At 40.0% G+C, this 19209-nt stretch overlaps 1 protein-coding gene across 2 annotated transcripts in view; it reads right to left on the minus strand.

Annotated features, from left to right (window-relative positions):
* Positions 1-16621, minus strand: part of ZFHX4 (zinc finger homeobox 4) — a 151764-nt gene extending 135143 nt beyond the window's left edge. Inside the window, exon 1 of one of the 2 annotated variants that reach the window (XM_061448254.1) lies at positions 16182-16621. The gene's annotated coding sequence lies outside the window, so the exon portion shown is untranslated. Of the gene's footprint in view, positions 1-13705; positions 13996-16181 lie in introns of those variants that run through there. The other variant, XM_061448255.1, reaches the window with a different exon arrangement.
* Between the last annotated feature and the right edge of the window lie 2588 nt (positions 16622-19209).

A 19209-nucleotide genomic window follows, 5' to 3' on the forward strand; every position in this document is an offset into this window, starting at 1 on the left:
GATCATTTACATTCACAGCTTTTAAGAAAAAAATTACAGAAATATAAGCTTTATTAAACTTATATCTAATTTAAGAAAAATGTAATATTAACATAAGGTAAGTATACTAAAAATACTGTAATCATGTAAAAGAGTAACACAGTGGTTTAAAGTGTGAATTATCACAAACTTTGTGATTTTACTAAATTCTGGATGTGTCTTCTGTCAGCACATTCAAGAGGTAAGACTGAATTGCAAAACTAACAATCAATGACCAGGGAGTCAAAGTGGCTCTACAATATTCACCTAACCTCTTTGTTGTCTCAAAACTAACTGAGAAATAAATGTTACAGTACTTTTTTGTTTGCCTAATACTAATTTGCTTGCACGCTAAGAATGCTTCTAAGAGTTATCACAAGGCAGGTAGTCAAACATTTCAATTCTCAGGGAGATACTACAACTCCAGATGACTTCAGAAAGAGTCTTGATGAAAACAAAAAATAAAGAATGGTACTTTTGTGCGCATTTACAAGGCTGCAAGACTCTTCCAATTATGCATCTGAAAAAAAAAAAAAGCCATGGGTGTTGTAAATCATGTTAAATATTTAAATATTTCTCTGTATTAAAATCAGCCTGGTCAGTGATTATACAGGATGGTTTTTTAACAGTTCAGTTATTAATAAAGCATTTGTTTTTTCTAGAATATTATTATGGCAAATTTAGTTTGTATGGCCAAGATCAGATGGGCATTTTGTTTTTATTATGCATAGTCTTTTGTCATTTTTTTGCTCTGCAAGTTAATTTGACTGCTGTGCATAAGTGAAGTGAGCAATTCAGTAATTAACTTTTGTGTTTTAAAATGTATGAACTTTAATTAGATTTCATTATAAACAAACAAATGTCAACCGTAATTATAAGCTCCTTGGTTTAACCACATATTATCCCTTTTCAAACAAACTTGATGTCAGACAAATTAAAATCAAGCAGCCAGCAATTTTGAGTTGAATTTTACATGATCTGCCAGTAACCTGATTACTTTAACTTCAATATCATTACAGGAAAAGTATTTCAGGAAAAATAATTACAAGAATTCCAACAGGAGACAAGCTTAATTGTATTGATTCAAAAGATGCATGTATATAGGAACCATGCTGAAGGAATAATGTTATCTTAAATCAACAGTTACTATTAAAATGATATCGTCTGGCATGAAAAAGGCAATTTGATATTGGTGTCTGGAAAAGCAGAGGTACAAAACTAACTGAAATAATTATCTTTACGCCATTATACTCTAAGCAACAAAATATCAATGTGGAACAACTTCAAGGCATGAAGGTTTGCAGGTTTATTTACTGACTGGTGTATCTATTAGTACCAGGAACAAGTGGAGCTGTCAGGACATAATGAAGGTAAATGATTAGTTAGCACAGAGACTGAGCTCTTCTTCAATGCAATAAGAGTTAATTAAAGTTTACCACCAAACATCAACCAAAGCAGGATGTTGATCAGGTTTCAGCATTAAGTGCAAACAGACAATGGTTGGCAGCAATTAGTGCAGCTATCAAATGACATGCAATGATAATTATACATTTAAAACAGCTAAAGGGCTTGTGGAAGGGAAAGAAGGATCTCATCAGCTTCTTTGACTATGTACAGTCAAAGTGCAGGAAACAGGCATCAGATATTTCACTTCAATACTATAAATCAGTGGAATTAAACAAAAAAAAAAAAGGTTGTACAAGCACATTATCTGAAAGAGGACAATTCACTGTACATGAAATGGAAGAAATCTGCAGACGACTCCTAACAAAGATAAGTATTAGTTAGATTAAATAAATTACTCTGCTGCTGCCACTCACACTGACACATAAACAGAGAAGTGTTTGGGGTTTAAAGGCTAGTGACTGCAGCTTTGTTACACATTTCCATGCCAGATTTGAGGTTACCTGGTATCTTTAGTCCCTGTGGCCATGTTCATAGCACAAAAAGGCCCAGAAGGACCACAGCCCCAAAGCCCATGACTACAAAAGGTAGTTTCATATGCCAGCTGCAAGCCGGCTGTGAGGAAGCCTAGGCTTATCAGAGGCAATTACCTGGTTTCTGAGCCACAGCCTAAGGCTCTGCCACATATCCCCTGCTCTCCACCTCCTGTGATCAGTGTATGTGCTAGCTCTGCCTGTTCCCAAACTTATGACCAAGTTTTGGGAAAGAAAAAGAAAGAGAGCTCTTTCCACCACAGGTGAACACTCTGCAACATACAGCAGCGACACAGGCACACTAATAACCCAGAGCGCAGAGAAGGCCAGTGCCGCTCTCTGCCACACTATGCTCTGTTTCAAAGGCCTTGCATAATGGTGGCAAGTACCAGATCAGGGATATACAATGGAGTCAATACCAAACTTAATTTTCATTTCAGCCTTCCATTTAAAAGGTAAGATGATAAACTCGCAGCAGCACTTCTAGTAGCTACACCAAACAAGGGAAAAACTGCCTTAGCCCAGTTTTTCATCCTTGGCATGGATCTGTGAAGTTAAAACAACCCCAATTCTACAATATCAAAAACATGGGAAATGCAGCAAAACAGGTAATTATCCCTTCCACAGGCAAATAGCCATGATTAACCATGCAGCCAGACAGACAACTACACACATCTAGTATTCTGACAATTCCTCAATAACCACTCCACACACTGGAGATGGAATAACTCATTCCTGCTCACTCCTCTTGAGCTGGCATAGTACAGCTAATAGGATTACCTGGTTAAACACCTACCCAGTTCCACAGCAGCTGAATAGGTCTGGCAAGTAGGATCCCCACCTCAAATAAATGAAGATTTCTTCCGCATTTTTATGGACAGCATAGTGGCAAAATCACCCTGCTTTTTCCAAGTACGTAGAAGGAAGCAAGACAAGGCTTACCAAAAGACAAGTAGCAAGTTTCCAAGAAAGCTAAACTGTGACAAATTAAAACCCCACAATGAGAGAGGGAAGGGGTCAGATAGTAAGACTCATTGCTGCAGGTTACCACTGAGATCACAAATCTACCAACGTTAAAAAACAATAAAAGCTAGCTGTCAAAAGTATCCAGAGTTATTGTAATGAATGTGCACTCGAAAAAAAAGAAAGTTAGGAAAAAGAAAAAAAAAAATGTAAGGGATATTAAACCTTACTCTTCAGAGGTCTAAACAATTTGCATTTGCAATTGTGGCAAGGCAGGAGTATACAATAAGTTATCCTACATCTGCTTTCTGTGATACTCTGCTGAAACATCTTCTACAGACCAGTCAAAGAGAGAGGAGGCTAGCCACACCAGAGTCCCAGTTTGGCAATCAATATATTCCTATAGTATGAATTACACCTCCTGAGTAAAGATGTGTCTGCAGCAGAAAGATTGCCCTTATCTTTTATTTGAAATAACCTATGCAAAAAAGATCATCAGCATCAGTTTGCATTTATGTAAGTTATATTAATTTCCACTGTGTCAAATTCAGAAAGCCTTCATTTAAGATTATGATTACTGCATTTATTTTAAAATCTTTTCTCCTTTTTTTTTCCAGAAGCAAACCCACACACATATGCAAAATGCATAAAGATGGGTTTTGTTATAATGCTGGCTACCAATTGTGAGTTTTGTTGGAATGTATGTTCACATTGTTAAAATTATTTTAATAAAATGCCTTACTGGCTTGAATAGTTCCTGAGCTGCAGCCTAGAGCAGTTCTACAGATTTATTTTTTTTTCCTAACAAACCTCATTTTCCCAACTAATTCTGTTATGCTAGGGATTTGTGCACAGAGTTGGCTAATCCCAGTATTTCCCTAGAGCTGCATCTAAACTATGGCCCACTCCCAGTACAAAAGTGTCTCCAAAAGCCCTTTCGCCCCCTTCAGCACTGATACACTCATTGGTCCTGACATTTTCACTTCAGCCATGACAAATGAGCTGATGGCTGTGATCAGATTGCACACGAGGACTGCTTTATCAAAGACGTATCATTAACTCTCATCACTGTCTTCCATTACGGCACCTTTGGTCAAATCTGTTGTGAAAATGCAAGTCAGTTTAAAAACATAACCTAAACACAGCCACAAACAAACTTCATTAAAAAGCAAACCAGACTCAGACAGGATCAGAAAGAGACTAGCGTTAACTAAATGTTTCTCTGGGGATTTAAGTAACTGTACTCAACCTCTGCCCCAGTGCAAACATGGCAGTTGACCGTCTTCGAAAGGTCCCTTCCCCCATTGCGGACTGCGAGCACTACTTTGCCTTTTTTAGAAAAACAAAAATAAAGCAGCAGCAATCAAATATGTCTAGAAACAAAGTCAATTATTTTCTTTTCTTTTCCGCCTCTGAACTACTTTGCATTTCTGTGCGTCTGCTTTTATCAAAATATATTTCTCAAATGAATCCCTTAAAGAATATAAAATTTTCATTTGAATTGCAGCCATATGATCATACTGTTTTCTGACTCACATTAAAACAGCCAACATAAAACACTGAAACGGAAATCTCTCAGTTCGCTATGAATAACGCAACCTTTCTGTCAAGTTAGAACCTAAGTTCCAGATACATAGTTCTTGTTACATCTAGAGGGTTTACAAAGTATATATTTGTTGTAACCTCTTCTAGCAATTCATCTGAGAATACACATCTAGCAGAGTCAACTGTAACACAACAGATCTTGGGAATGGAGGTCATGCTTTGAGATAAAGTGCTATTCACTTTTGGACCATGCAAGAAGCTCTTTATTCCTGTTCTTATTGGCATCAGTTCCCCCTTACCAGAGCAAGAACAAAGCCAAGTGCTCGTGTGAGGTTTATGAATAAATCAGAGGTGAGCCACTTTAAGTGCTGCCCATGATTTCCTTGTTGACAGTGAGCACTTAAACAGGCTTCTTATGACCAGCAACTCCTGGCAAGCCTTAATGGCTCCTAATCTGTGCCCTGCTTCATTTCAGGAAAGAAATGACTTGCCCCAATTTTTCTCAAGTCTTCGCCTTTTGGGCAACTACTGTCCCACCTTTTTAGAAATCCATGTTCAGGTACTGTCCCATTTCAGTGCCAAGTTTTAACGTAACACACAACATAAAAAACACCATTTTCCTCCTAGAAAACAAATCACAGCTAATAAAATATTATTACGCTGTGCAGCCTAAGTAATTCCCAGACAAACCATTACACAATCCAGCATTTGTTTAAATTGCATAGATTTTTAAATGAACCTAAAAGATTTCTAACATACTTGCTTCCAATTATTAAAATCATGTAAAAAACATGCTGAGAGCAGATTCAGCCCTTTTGTACAGCTACAGCTGAAACCAGGAATGTTTATAAATCACTGCCATTGTATGTATTTAAAAAAATCAAACAGCCTCAAAATCTATTTTTAAATAATGATAACATTGAAAAACAAACAGATATCAAACATAAACTCAGTGCTGGGCCAAGCAACACTGGTCCAGAAACATTAACATCCAACTGCGGCAAAACACTAGGTGTTTCGGTACGTACGTCTTTGATGCACAAAACCACTCAGAGACCTAAGCTGTTCAACATTAAAGCAGCAGCCTGCGTGAAGAATACATTTCAACATGGAATGAAATCCTTCATTTTTAAGGTCTGTCTCCCCCCCCCACCCCTCCCTTTCTGGACATGTCACGATCTCCAGATGGCTGAATTGACTCTGTAGTAGCTGAGTTATTGTCAGGCTCTCAGTTTCTGCTGTGTTTAAATACTAACATTTTTCGACTTCATTGTTTCTTGTTGCCTTTCCACTCACTTCAGAAGAAAAAAAAAAAAGTTGATGGCACCGCTCTGCCTTGTGATTTCAGTGCACGGTCCCTGCCGCAGGGCTGGGGGATGGTTGCCCAGCAGTGCTGACCTACCGCTGCTTGAATTGTGGCGGGTGCCTCAGCAGAGGACACTCATCCTCTTGCTAGGGCCTGATCCAAACCCAGAGAAATCGATGAGGTGGCACTGGACTTTGGAAGAGGCCCCCAGACAAAACTGGAAACTGCAGCAGCGCTGGGGACACCACCCATCAAGTGAGAAAGAAATCTACGGGCCAGACAAGGTGGGACTTAAAACTCCAGTGACTCTTTTCACCAGAGCTGAAATGGCTGTCCCAGTGCACAGGCTGATGACCCAGTGAGAAATCATATTTTGTCTCCCTACAGCAGTTGGGTGCTTCTGCTGGAAAACTGTCCTGAAGCACACTGCTGTACTGCAGCAGAGTGGCTCGTGGTTGTTTGTGCTTGGGGTGACATTTCCCACCCCAAAGGGTGCTGTAATGGCAAAGAAAGAAAGTGATTTTTTTGGTGAATGGTTCATAAAGCTCAAAGGAACTGAGAGACTGAAGGGTGACATTTGCCATATAGCTAAATAATTTATTTTAGAAATGTTACATTTTCTTCAATTTAAACCCTCAGTGCTGTAAACAAAATCAACAGCCATATTTCCATATAAAAAAATATAAAAGGACCAGAGTGAAACCCACAGGAATAAGCTTCCTGTTTAGGAAGCTACTTTTCACTCACAACCTTATTTTCTGGAGTGGGGAAGGCACATGAAGTGCCTTCTCACACAGAAAAAAAACCACCTGCATTTAAAACCATCATGTAGCACTTGGCAAATCCAAGCTTTTTTTTTTTTTTCCCTCTTCTTGCAAAAGCTCTGGCCTTCTGAATACCAAAAATCAAAGGATCCTCCCCAGCAAGGAAAGGGAAAGAAGCAAGTTAGGTTTTGTTATTTTCAAAAAGAGATTATTCTTATCTGTTACACTGCCAACTTCTGGAACAAGTGTGCAAATAACTGGGATTACTGCAGGGTTCCATCAGAGTCCTAAACACTGGAGCACTACTAACGACAGGTGCCTTGTCATCTCAGATTAGGTGAATTTATAAGGCAGCCTCGGTGTCAAAACAAGGAGGAGCTAGACTTCAGCAGCTGCTGCTCCCAGACCCTGAGCTCTGCCATTACCTGGTAAAAGGAACAGAACTGACTCCAGCCAGCTTTTCTGGAAAACCTCTTTCTTACAGACCCTCCTGTGCCTTCTGCACTAAGCACAACATTCGTAAAAATGGAAATGGTAGTGCAAAAGAGAAGATGAAACCTTGTAAATTTGATTTCATGGAATTCTTGTCAACTGGTAACTAAAGGCCTGATTCTTTTTTTTACTAAGATCAAAACTGTATGTCTTGCCAGTTTTACATTGGTATCACTCCTCTGATTTCAGAGGAGTTGCTGTTAATTTAGTTTGGAGTCAATGGAAAGAATATGATTCTTTTGGGTTTACATGCCCTAGGCTCACATCAACACAGGCATTTTGTAAGGATTTCTTTGTTTCAGAACCATAAAATTTGTCCATTTCAATACAGTCTTAGATGTACATCTAGAGCTTGAAGCCTATATAGTAAATTTTTCAGAATCATCAAGGTCTATCATACAGCCTTTAGTTTGTGAACTATTGACCTGAAGGACTATAACACCTTCTTAGGAGCTGGTACAGCCTATCAGATCTCCAGGAATGCTAAAAGTGCTAGATTTGTCTGTAAAGACATCCCAGTTTCTGGACATTTTAAAAATTGTTCTCAAAAGTACCAAAACCAAATAAAATATAATTTGGACAAATTACTTTCTAAATATCTCTCAGGTTTTTTCAGGTTCTTTTTTTAGATTTTTATTTGAAAAGTGATTCTGAGCAATGTGAACATATAAAAAAAAAATCTTAATATGGCAAACTTTGATCATATAACTAAGTTAAACCATTCTTGAGAATATTTTGTTTAAGCAAAAAAAGTCAATCCTCAACAAGACAGCCATATTTCAGACCAGTACAAACTTTTCTGGCTCAGTCTGGAACTCAGAAAAAGCTGCAGTAATAATGAAAATATTGGTATAAGTGTGCTATACAGGGACTAGTAAAAAATGAATAGAGTATTAAAGACTAAATTTGCTGCCCTTATTTATGCAAAACAAGTTCATCTCTACAGGTCTGCTAAATCCTACTATTGATAAGTATGTTTATTACCCCTTTCAAAACCAACAACAAATTGGAACAACAAACAAAAAGAACCCATGACCTACTAGGTAAAAGTAATGAACACGTGCCTTTTAATTTATTCTATCTGTGCATCTGTTCACACAAACATATTCTGTGTTACATCTTATTCCGTAAAATCTTGAATCCCAGTATCTCAGTGTTCTGGTTTTCTGCCCATTCAGTAAGAATGCAGACATCACATAAGTTATTAACCCATGTATTATTCAGTTCTACAGTGGCTGGAACTTTGCCAGAGACAACACATGGTGCTCGGTTAACAATATTTTAAAATGTAAATTAATTTATTTTTAAAATTAACACATTTTTCTTACGGAAATACACTAATAAACTACTCCCAGAATGAAAGACTATCCCCTAAGCATGCTCCTTTAAAAGAAGTTTTAAGGAATTTCATAAAGTGCTCAGTAAAACATTCGCAAGCCCCATAGAAGGTCTTTAACTTTGTCTTAAAAGAGGGAATTTTTGTGACTTTATTCTTACCAAGCACTTTCTGCATTTACAGTTTTACTTCATTTATCCATAAATAATCCCAATTTCAGAGGCATCTCAAACTGTTTAAATATTATCAAATAAAGCCCAATACTGAACTAACAAGCATTTACAAATAAATGTTCTGCAAACTAAAAATAAAATCCCCCAAACAAGCTAATATTTAGTCTAACTACCAACAGTTTTCCATAGTAGCTCTAAATCGGTAATTATGTTGACCTGAAAAAAAAAAAAAAAAAGGACTATTTAATATGCATACATACAAATAATTATTCACACTGCATTTGATTTACATATGTACAAAAGAACCACTTTCCACTTTCAAAAGTGGCTCAACACTTATGGTATTTTAACTGCTCTAATTACTGTTGAGAGAACATAATTAGAAGCACTGATCACATTGTCAACAGCTAACCAGTTGCAGCCCTGTCTGAAGGCCTGATCCTGCTCTGGTTGAAATCAGTACGGGCTAGCACTGATTGCAGAAGGAGGACGGGGCCTTTCTTGACACCTAAATCTACCAGAATCCATCTGCTTTAAACAACCTGTGTACACTGATGAAGTCACGCCAAAAACCAAAAACCCCGCTCCTTATGTGCATGTATCAATTTCTGTTTCAGTAAGCTTTCTCTGTTTTCAAAGCCAAACGAAGAGAGTCATTTTTTTTCCCCAGCAAGGCTCCTATACCACATAAACACTTAGCACTGAGTCAGAATTCATAACTTTTTCCAAGAGAGAAAGAGTTTAATAATTAAAACAGATATTGACTAAACCCTGCTTCCTTGAATACCAAACTTTATTAGATTATTTTGCTTTGATGCATAATTTCCATTGGCAACTTTTAAAATAGCTCCTTCCCTCCCTGCAGGCCCCCTCCTGCCTCTTTCCCTCCCCCAAGTAAAGTGCTGGGAATCCTCCATACCCAATAGTCAATATTTGGTTTGCCTGTCATGTTCTGGAGCTCCTCTCCGTACAGACCTGTGTTTCTCATCCTTTAGTTGCACACACACTACTCTCACACATACTACTTCACACGATGATGGAAACTCAGGAGATCTTAGCAAGTTGCTAAAATCTGAGCTTCTGCTTGTTTTCTCAAGCCTTGGACAAACATAACTTTAGGGAGAGCTGAACATAGGCATAAAGAAAGAGGAGCCTTCATTTTCATCTTCCTTTCATCTCAGTCATTCAGTCAACCATTCAGTGCCCTATTCAACAGAGCTTTTCATTATGCAAAAAAATGCTAATCCTTTTCCGATGCTTTCACACTTGTATAAACCCCCATTCCTTCGACTGAAAAGCAATTATATCAGTTTACCTTTCTGTCAAAAACAGGATTAATATTCCAATACCAGAATCTCCTTTATTTTCCTATCTTTTGCTTAGGAAACTAGAGATTATTAGTGGAGTTATTCCTTAGAGGAAGAATACATTATTTTAAATATTATTATTTTAGCCAATGCAAGAGGGGAGAAGGGGGAGGGAGAGAAAAAAACTTCAGTCGCTGCGGAAACTCTTTTCAGCGACAGAACTGACCTTCCCTTTGCAGAGGCCTGAATAGAATGAGCCTCACTTTGGTCTATTAATCAGAAACAAATTATGAAAGAATGTGGCCGGACTGGTTGACACTATCCTGTCTTGGGAGACTCAGTAACAGCCTAGTAACAATGTCCTCTTCATGGGTAATGAACAGCCATGACAAATGGGGCAGAGAAACTATTTATTTGCATATGCAAATTCTCACACAAGGGAAACATGTACAAACAAGTGTCATTGTAAGGTGGATTAGGCAAACAGCGCTTTCTTTATAGGACATTCTGCAGCCCAGAACATTAGTCAGCACAATTAAACCAGTCTCCATGGAAACTAATGAAATTTCACCATGGTATGAGTTAAATTAGATAGCTAGTTATGTGTTTTCACAATCCAACTTGAAATCCATTATTGTTTCAGAACAATACGGCAATTGTGCCTGGCTGATCTTTGCCAGCTCAACAAGCTCCTAAGTTGACAATTTGCATATGTTAATATAATTAAGCACTAATTACACGAAACTTGTACATATTCACATGCACTTTCCCTGGGCGCTTCTCAGTTTGAACCTTGGCCAAGTCTTTAACCCTTTGAATGAATTTGGAGCAGCAAAGCTCTGCCTTCTGGGTACAGCCCCAAGGCAGATGCAGAAAAGCTCTTCATTTATAAACACAAAGCTTAACCTGGCTTCTCATATTTCTATCAACAAGGCTAGAAAACATTTTTGTGTATGTTTGGGTAGAAAAAAGAAGGGGGGGGGGCGGGGAGGGGAGCTGGTCTGGGACTTCTTTAGAGATCCAGCTCTGGTACCCTTTTTTCAAATGAAAACGCAAATATTTACCAACATAACAGGTTACAAACACATGTATTGCCATTGCCACAGGTTCTTCAAGACCCAAATTGTCAAAAACTAGACTGGGTTTTATGTCAGCACTCTCAGAGCCACAAAAAATGAGAATGAGAAAAGGAAAAAAGAGCAAGCAGTAACTAATGAGCTTTACATAAATATATGCAGAGGCAATTAAGCAGTGTTAATTACTATGACAGCAGTTAATTGAATATAATTAGATATTTTAAGCTACTGACTAAGGCATAGTTAAGATTAATTTTATTGAGATTAATTGTAAATAAGAATAGATTAACTCTGTGTTTTGACAGGCATAAAAAGTAGTTCTGCAAATTAACCAGGAGAGCAGAAACTAGCACAAAAAATCATATATTATTTTAATGTCACACCTCAGAATCATCTGCTCAATAAACATGACTTTTCAAACCCAAACAGACAGGAATCTTGAAGAAAAACAAACAGCTTGCAGAGATTAAAGAGCCTTTTGTCCTTTTTCATGTGCATTTCTTTTAGTAGACTAAATTAAGCGAGTCTGGTGTACGTTTTTAGGAAGGAACATTTCACACTGAATGGAAAAAATGTTCTATCACATATGAAATTCATGCAGCTGTGCGGAACTTGGTCCAGATGGTCTAAGACTATAAAACAACACTAAATGATAGACAGTAGGGCCTTCCCAAGATTATGCGATAAAGTCACAACCTCCTATTTTGACCTAAATTTTCTGTCATGTATTGTTTCCTTCCAGATCAGATAACGCCATTTTAATTTTTAACCGATCCTGAATATTCAATGGAAACTCTTAATAAACATTGCTGATATGCATCTGAGCAGAAATCATAAAATATTTACAAAACGCCCCTCAGCTTCCTTAAAACAATGATGAATCTGAAGTGCAGAAAACAGTGCTCTGGTTCTCCCCACAATACTAAACTGTTCACACCACTTAGCTTCAATAGGTAAAAATGCTTGGTTTTAAATATGCTTCAAAGAAAACCCAAACCACATTCTACCAGCAGATTAATTCATGCATGCTGTTTAACAAAATTAACAACAAGGCTGAAGAATGCTGAACAGATCACTAATAAGAAAGAGCTTCAATTGATTTTGAAATTAATCAATAGGTGATTAACACAATATTTTTAAAGAAGTAAAATGTATATATATTATATAAATGTATACATTATATTTTCAGTACCTTTTTAGCTCTTAATCGAACAAGGGCTTTACAACAGTGAGCATGTCCCTATATTGACTATCAACTTCTCTGGAATGCCTTTAGTCTTTTATAACGAAAATCCAAAAGCGGTCTGTGAAACAAGGCTAAGACAAGCCATTCTGCAGTGAAAGATTTTAAATCATCCAGCCTCTTCTAATAGACTTGAGACTTATTGAGGTAGAAACCATAAAAAATGAAGAAGGGAAATTTAATCCCTGAAATATTGATTTGCACATTAATATCATATAGGCAGAGGGCAATTTGGCTTCATGGAAATGACACATTGTCGACCCTTGGTGAAGTCAGAGCCAATCTAACTGCTGAACATGTCTGAATCTCAAGAGTTATTAAGGGCTTCCCTTCTTGCCTTTATGACTTTTCTTCAGCCTACCAATGCAATCTTAAATGTATTATCTTTAAGAAATAATTGTAAAACCTCAGGGGTTTTCCAGTTAATGGAAGGGAGGCTAAACCACATCAGATTCTGAAATGCAACATTAAACCCTTGCAATCAACAAAACCACCTCAATTCTCATCCATCCAGTGGAGGATCTAATATTGTTATTAGAGATAATCAAATTTCATTGTGTAAATTTAGGCTCATGGTCAGAATGGAAGCAGTAAATTCTGCAATATTAAACAGTGATTTTTCTCAACCCCCTTTATATATTCTTTGCTGGTGCACCATCTTCACAAATAAACCTAAACTATTCAAAAAATCAAGGAACACAACTGTTTCCCTATTCTAAAAGGTGCATGCAATGCCATTTATCATCTCCCCAGCTTTCCTTTAGTTTTAACTTGATCTAGCGGATAAGTTTCATTTTAGAGAACAATACAGCAGTATCACTGCATAAACCAAACAGCAGGTACTGTTACTGTGACTTACACAGATGGTTTACCTGACCTTTCTTTGTTCCTTGGGTAGGTTTCACTTTTGCAGATTTATGACTTTTCCCCTTATATTTTATTGACCGTCTGTGTTCATTATCATAAAAATGAAAACTATTGAATACATGCTTATGTTGACGAAGTCCAAAAAGCCCACAACTAAAGGAGAAAGAGATGCTATGATGCACTGTGTGGATCTCTAGATCATACACTATAAATATTCAAGCACAGATAGCACGAATAACTGAATAATCCTGGTGAGCCCCAGCTCTGGAGCCAGGTGCAAGAGGTTAAAACAGCTGGCTAGCCATCTTTTATTTGGTGTGCCTTCCTACCAGCTGAAATCACAAGCCCTGAAAACTAGCAGATATTCCCTCAAGGGTGATTGTCTGATTTTTTCATTTCAACCAGTTTAGTAGGATCCCCCCGTCGAGAAAAGAGAGAAACTCCTTAAATACAGTCAGTTGAATAGGAAGTGGAGCAATGATGATTAAGGATCTTCCCCCCCCAACACACACCCCAATCTTCAACCCCCCCATTTCCTTCCACAATCTTCTTTGTGCACCTTCCCATCCAAATGTTTGCATTCCTTATTTCAAAGAAAAGCACTCCAGATCGTTCTGTCAGTTTTGCCAGTAAATATAAAGTAAAACAAGTGTTGATGGCACTGAGAGTGTTACATACCCAGGCTGTGTTTTTGCATTGCTCTCAATGGAAGCGATCGATGCCCATGTCACAGTCGCGTCCCAATCGCAGCCAAGTCTCTGCCTCAATCTAACCAACAACAGGCAGGGCTGCAAAGGCTTCTCACTACCTCTTCCATCCATCCACCACCAAACTAAAAATATAATGCTACATATGATCTTTTTAAACACTCCACCACCGCTCCTAAGGATCGAGCCACTGCAAATCCAGGGGAAACACAATTGGAAAAAAAAAAAAAAAAATCCACCATAAAAAAAAAAATCACCCTCACAGCAACCACCCCAAAAGCACCCGAGCCCTCTCTTGCCACTGTCTTTCTCGTTCTCCTCCTGCCAACTACATAATCCTTGATTAAAAAGGGAACAAGGCTAATAAAAAGAAAATTAAAAAAATAAAAATAAAAATAGGAGGACTGAATGGAGCCGAGGAAATGCAACTGTCAGAAAACGGGATGCTCAGACTTCTTGAGTGAACCTCCCTGTGTCTGGCTTAATGTAAATCCACCATCTTCAGCCTGGCAAGTTGTCTTTTGGTTGGGCTTTTTTTTTTTTTTTTTTTTTTTTTTTTTTTTTGTTGGGGAGGGGGGTGTTATGTTTGCGATCTCTGCCTTGGTACCTAAGGAAGGAGGAAGAGGAGGAGAAGCAGGGTGTGCTATTGAATGGTGGCTAAAGCCTCCTCGGGACGGCGCTGAGGTGAAACAGGCTGAACCCGAGTGATGCGGCTCCGCTCCCGGTCGGACCCGGTGCCCTCAGCAGCCTACAGGAGACCCCGTCCGCCCGGCTCCAGGTAACAAAAGAAATACCAACCCGTGCGTTTTCTTCTGCCGCTACTGGGGAGACTGGGGTGGAGGGGGATGTAGAAGGTGCAGGAAGGGAAGAGTGGAGGGGAACCGCCGTAAGTTTGCATCGGATGGGGGAAAGTTTATTAGCATTTTTTCAGGAAATTTCATGCAAGGCAAGAGGGGGGAAGCAGGGACGCGCCTGCCATTAGCCACTGTGATGGGAAAGGATGCACTTGATTCTGGCACGAACAGTTAGACCAGGAACAGCACAGCCTTCTCGCTGTTTATGAGATGCTCTTTTTTTTTTTTTTTTTTTTTTCGGTTGCCTGGTTGTATTTCTTAAACACCTTCGTCCTCGGTTTAAAAATAATAATAAAATAGACGCCTGTCCCGCAAAACAACAGTTTCCAAACCCCCCACCCCCCACCCACCCCCACCCCATCCCCCTTCAAAAATCTCAGAAAGACTGCGCTGAAAGCAGCCCCGACCCTGCCCGCAAGGAGCCTTTCCTGCGGAGCGGCACGGCACGGCGGGGATGCCGGGGGCTCTGCCGGCTCCTGGCCAGCATCCACCCGCAGGCAGCGGCAGTGGCGCATCCCCGCTGGCGGGGCCTTTCCGCTCCGGCCCGGGCCGGGCCGGGCCGCCTCCCCGCGCTGCGCGGCGAAACTGACAGCGAGGCAGTGCGCGCTCCTAACGGGCTCCTCTTCCTCCTGCTGCCAGAGACGGCAGCCAGCAGCGCGATCCGCCTGCTCACACACACAGACATACACCCGCACAGCCATCCCTGCTCCTGCTCCTGAGAAACCTACCTGCGAAATAAAAACGGGGGTTGTAGGGGGAGAGAGGAAAAAAGCACCCCACACCTTCTCCTACACACACGCACGCAGTCAGGGTCCCCATTGCCCTGCTGGCATCCCACCATCACAGCCACCCCACGCCCGAAAGCGAAAGTTTGGGAGGCCGAGGGGGTTGGAGATGGAAAGGAGACGGAAGAATGGTGGGAGCGCAGAATGCGCCTTCAAAAAGCACCTCAAAGTTTTGGGGGGACCGAGGTGCGAAACCGGAGTGCGAGCTCTAAAGGGGCTGGCGAGCGATGACTTCTGACAGCCGTAACGTCTTCCCTAATCTGACAGTATCCCCCCTCTCCCCGAGCTCCCTACAAAAAAAGAGCGAAATAAAAAGTGGGGGACACCCCCCGAACCTCTTCTGAAAACTGAGCAGGGTTCTCCACTTAATCCGAAAGTTACAGCCCGAGAGAGAAAAAATACCCAAACCAACAGCCCCGAACCAAAGCAAAAAAAAAAACAACACAAAAAACCAAAAAAAAACCACAAACAAAACGTAACCCCCGTAATAAAAGAGAAAGGGACAGAAAGAAGGAAGAGAGAGAAAAGCAGCCCCTCCTTCCCCAGTGAGAGCAAATACTGTACCTAAAAATGGGGAAACAGACGGAAAAAGGGGGGAGAGAGAGAGAGGGGAGACGTACATGGGATCTGGGGATGTGAGAGTGTGTGTGTATGTGAGAGAGAGAGAAAGAGGCACAGGGAGAGGGGGAGAGAGAGAGCGGGCGAGAGCGAAATATCAAAGATTGTGCAAGATCAGCCTGGAAAGATAATCGATACTCGACCTAAATTTAACACAAACTACTCAATAAAAGTTAAAGAAAAAACTTACTTTCCATTTCCCCTCGCAGTTCCTACTGGATCTTCGCCTCTTTTTTTTGTTTTGCTTTATTTACTTAACAGCTGATCACATCCAAGTAAACGAGAGAAGGTTCATTAAAAAAATAATAAAAAAAATAATCCTCCAACTTTATTGGGTGAAAATAAAAATGATTGAGCAAGAAGTGGGGGGCATGGAGCGGTCCTTTGGGGTCCGGGAGTTGTTAAAGCATGTGCCGACCGCGGTCTCGCTGTTTGGTTGTGAAGGGGTTGGGAAAAGGAGGAAAGGAAATGAAAATCCGATATGTCTTTATTCTGCTAATTATTATCGTTTTAGCCCTGTTTAAAAAAATGGCTGATTAAGTTGAGTGCGCATGTCTTTGTGTGTCTATTCCCGATATGCACTCTGGGAATGAGAGAGAGAGAGAGAGAGGAGAGAGAGAGAGGAGAGAGCGAGCGAGGGAGAGGGAGAGGGAGAGGAGAGGGAAGAGGAGAGGGAGAGGTGTAATTAGTGAGGTGATCAACATTCTCCGGGCTGCAAATGACGCGCAGCCCCGGAGCCGGGGAAGCCGGAGCCGCCGCGGCTGCCGGGGGCTGCGGGAGCCCCAGAGCCAGCCCGGAGAAGAAGGGGCAGCAGCAGAAGTGAGAGAGCTCGTGGATACAAACACAAGTCTGCAAAGTTCATTAGTAACACAGACACACACGCACAGGCACACAAAGTAGATGGCTAGGGAAAATTAAAGAAGAAAAAAAAAGGAAGGATGGAAAGAAAGAAAGAGCGAAAGAGAGAAAGAAGGGGGACGCCAGACTTGCTCTTTTAACTGTCCTGGAACTTAAAAAGAAATTTAAGGTCCAAATTAATTATTCCGTCAGGGAGAGATTTCTTTCTTTCTCTTCCCTTTTCTCTCTTTTAATGGGGATTTAATGAAAAAAACACGTTTGCAATGGATTGATGAATGTCTGACACCCCTGTAAAAGGAAAGGTAATAATATATCTAAGATAGGGAATAACTGCCCATAGAGAGATAAAGCTGGATTTATTTACACATACACACACACGCACACAGGCGCGCAGTCACATCCTACAGTGTATTTACACATATGCACACACACTACACACACGCAGAGTCACTCAAAATGTAACACGCTTTATTTGGTGGCCTCCATGTAATTGCTTGGAGATAACACCAAAATAAAAAGCAAAGTCTTCCAGAATATACAATATCAAAAGTAAGCAACCTTATCAAAATGAAGTAAATATCATCCCAGGGAAAGAGTCTCTTTGCATACAACACAGGTTTCATGCATATGCATGCATCGTCTCCCAATTGATATTTTATTAATATTTTATCCACTACATTTTACCAGACACGTTTCATTCTTGGAGAGATGGGGGGGGTATTATGATGAAAACTAGGGTAAAATGTACAGATGTCATTATAAATTGGAATCTTCTACAAATATTTTCCTGTGTGGGATTTAAGAAGATTGCTTCTCATTTGAAAATCTAATTATCTTAACCTAATACTGCAGATGTGAATATGACTGACACTTTCATTAAAAGATAATTAACTAAAACTAGGAATAGGCATACTTTAAAATACCCCCTACTGAAGATAAAACCACGACTATTCAAAGAGCATCCGAATACACCGCAGCAACATGTGCAGATTTTTGATAATGCTATTCCAGAAATGGGGATACCAGAAATGGTCCCTAAGTCACAGTTACATGCAAGAGATATTTACAGCACCAAAGACCCTGCACAGGTGAACCATAACCTCCAAGCTGACATGCCTTTGAAGTTCGTGATTCCGGCAATACATGTCAAAACCTTGTCTTAGGCCTCAAACACCAAAAGCCAGCAGGAAGGTTTTATCACAATCTCCCATTAAAAGTGTGCACACACAACAACAACAAACCAGCAAAAACCTGGATGGCAGAAATACGCACCTCTCTGGGCCCTAAACCTTCCACTGCAGGAGCACATTTGGCAAGTACTGGAACTAAAGCTAATAGGAAAATCCCCACCTGATGAGGAATTAAAGCTGCCCTTAAGGAAGCGCAGGCCAGTGTCAGGGAACAGAGTTGCTAAAAGCAGATGTTTAAGGTCAGAGTGAAGGTTTTGGAGGAAAAAAAAAAAAAAACCCACACAAAAAACCACACACACAAAAAAAGAGAAGGTCTTTGGAAAGCGGGGGGGGGGGGGGGGGGGGAGAAGAAAGGCAAACAACAAAATCGTCAGCCTGAAAGTACAGCTATTCCAAGCTATTCAAAAAACCGGAGCCTGCCAATAAAGCAGGGAAAGAGCCCTACCCCAATCCAGAGAAACCTTACTTCAAACTCCAGGAAAATCTCCAAGACTGGAATTTAAGAAAAAGTCAGGGGCACTTGAGGGTTCGTGAGAGCAGCTTTCTTCCTTTTTCAAACCTCACCTAATCCTTGCACCAGCTCATCAGTGAAAAAAAATGTGAGCAAATGTACGCAGATTTCCACAGGCACTGCACCCTGAAGGTGCTGAGGAAACTGACAATATTCTGCATCATTGTTTACACGGTGGAAAAAAAAAAATGCAAACAAAGAGTGAAAAGGAAACCTCTGAAACCTGTTTACAGTTATCAGATTGAGGGGGTATGATGGAAAGAGGACTTTTAGGCTTAAATTGTAGGAGAATCGTGACTCTGAGATAGAAGGATGCATTGTCCATTCAAGTGCATGCCTGAAGGATGGCAACACGTTTCCTAAGACTGAAGACAATTAAATACAATGTGATGAAGAAACACCTGAGAACAATACATCTATTTCAAATTCAAGTGAAGAAACACGTATACTTAATGTCACAGAAGAATAAGGAAACGAAGATAATTTAGTTTTAAAGTCGTCCCCCCCGCAACCACCTCCCTCCCCTCCTTTATTCCTAGTGCTTTTCTCCCGGTGAAACATCAATACCATTAATGTCATTAATGTCAAAACACCAAACGTCAGAACGGTCAAGTCATTCTTTTCTGGACGTAGATTCTTTTTTTTTCCCTTTCTCTCTT

This window comes from Pezoporus flaviventris, unplaced genomic scaffold (genome assembly GCF_033815535.1).
Source record: "Pezoporus flaviventris isolate CSIRO_AGI_PZ_B2104156 unplaced genomic scaffold, CSIRO_AGI_Pfla_v1 ptg000007l, whole genome shotgun sequence".
NCBI classification, from domain to species: Eukaryota; Metazoa; Chordata; class Aves; order Psittaciformes; family Psittacidae; genus Pezoporus; species Pezoporus flaviventris.